The following is a 2,309-nucleotide window of genomic DNA, read 5'->3' on the forward strand; positions in this document are numbered from 1 at the left end:
TTTCCCAGGCAGTTGCTTCATGGCACTCTCCATGGTGCTGAAATGCACTTTAGCTTTGGCAGCGGGGTTACGGCAACCAGTACAAACATTTTTTTAAGGTCATTGTATACATTTAAGTACATTACTGCAATACTACTACTACTACTGCTACTACAATACTACTTTATTGTGTTGAGTGGAAATAAACAGAAAAACCCAAAAAAACTACATAAAGTCAAGCTAAAATTTAAATTGATTGATTAAAATAATTGATTTGATACAGACCAATGAAGTCTGCTAGCACAGCAGACAATCCAAAATGTTGTAAAGGGAGGGAAAATTCCAGTAACTTTAAAAAGGGGCGAGAGAGCCAGTATCGGCTTTCAGTCAAGACGAATAGGTCAGAAGACTCCTTCCAAATCCAGCTGGCAACTGTCAGTCAACAGCTGTCGAGGGATTCACCTCAAGGCCCATCATGGCTACACAATTGTTCCATAAATACAGCTGAACAAAGGCTGGTCCTCTCAAAACATACAATGGATGCACAAGCATCATTCTAGTCTAGTTTGGGTTATTTAATATTATTTCAAATAAGTAAATGGATTCTGCAAAGAGCTCGTCTGGTATGCCTTTGTTAAGCCCCATGTTGGGATTATCAATTGTTGCACAATTTGAGACAACACAAAATAGACAACAAGTGGGTTCAGTCTTAGGCATTACAAACATCAGAACAATACCCTGCTTAATAATTCACCTCCAGCTCTCTGCAAAACAAGCAACCAGTTTATCTCCGAAATCATTCTTCTCTCTGTTTGGCATTCAGTCTGCTCATCTTCTGTTGTGCAGTCACTGCTGCTTCATTTTCAAGTTGTGTTTTAGCACAGTACGGTGAAAAGGTCTCATGAGCGAAAACTTTATGTTTATTTTCAAAAAGTGGTGTGCATTACACCAATTTCATTCACAAGAAGGTCCAAAGGACCTACATGCATAATTATTTGCCCAAATTGGTGATGCTGCAGTTACACTTCATTTTGTGTATTGTTCATTAACCCTCATTACCTCCGCCGAGACGCAGGTTATGTAATCCCTGGTGTTTGCTTGTCTGGTAGCAAGATAACTCAAAAGGTTCTGCATGCATCTTGATGACATTCTCAGGAATTGTTGGGAATTTCACCAGGAACAGTTTAGTAAATTTTGGGGATGATCCACAAGACATTCTGGATCACTTTGAAATTCTCAGGAATATTGCAGTCAATGGAGCTTCAAAATGTATTCCTCAATATCTCGGTTGATGATTGACTGATGTTTATGGAATTTGACACAATCATGTAGGGTGGGGGTTCTCGAACGTACTACAAATTTCATCCGGATCGGATTTGGAATGCGAATACTCTCTGTATCCAGATTTTCCCATTTACAGTATTTATAATGCAGACTTTTTGTAAAATATGCAATTTACCAAGACACTCTGGAATTAGTAGTGGGCATATCTTCAAAAGCTATGGATCTAGATCCAGAAGAATCCACCATTACTGAAAGTGATTAAAGTGAATAACTTCTAAACTAATAAGGATATCAATGTAAATCCAATTGTTAAAGGTTTGTTTCCACGGTTAAGGAATCTAAAAATATAGATAAAATAAATAGGGCCATCATTCATGGTGTAAATCACAATATAGGGAGGCTGAGGTGAGGCGCTCTCCGATTGCTTTTCTTCCAGTTTGAAATGATCTTCACATGTTCAGGATTTCAGCACCCTGTTGCACCATCTGGCCTCACCTTCACTGCTGTTGTCAGGCTGAGCAGCTGTATCTATTATCTGTGGTCATCAGAATCATTTCCTCATCATTTGTTGCTATGTTAGATCGGCGCAAATAATCTTCATTCAGGGCCTGTTAGATCTTGAACCAGGGTTTGTTTTTTTTCCTAAGGCTTCTTCCACTCTCTCTTCCTGTTGATGCTCTCCATGGATTTATTGTATTTACTCTTTGCAGCACAAACTTCCACATATCTCATTGCTTATGCATGGATTGAACCCATCAGAATCAGTGAGGGAGTCTGTTGATTTCTACACTGAGAATGTTCTCCAACTCAAGACTGATTTGTTGATATTTTGTCAGGTTTCCACATTGTTCCCAAAGTTTTCCCAGAGGGCCTGGAAGCTTGGGCTGATGGTGGCTCTGTGTTTGATTGATGCCGCCTCGCTCCATCTGTGTGATGCAGTCACTGGTGCAGTGGAGCCGGAGTGGGACGCCTCTGCTGGAGCTGATGTTGTGAGCAGCTGGCCCATGTTCCTCGGCTTCACAGTGGTTTCCCCATCATAGTTTCCC

The sequence above is a fragment of the Brachionichthys hirsutus genome, chromosome 15, assembly GCF_040956055.1.
Source record: "Brachionichthys hirsutus isolate HB-005 chromosome 15, CSIRO-AGI_Bhir_v1, whole genome shotgun sequence".
Classification (NCBI taxonomy): Eukaryota; Metazoa; Chordata; class Actinopteri; order Lophiiformes; family Brachionichthyidae; genus Brachionichthys; species Brachionichthys hirsutus.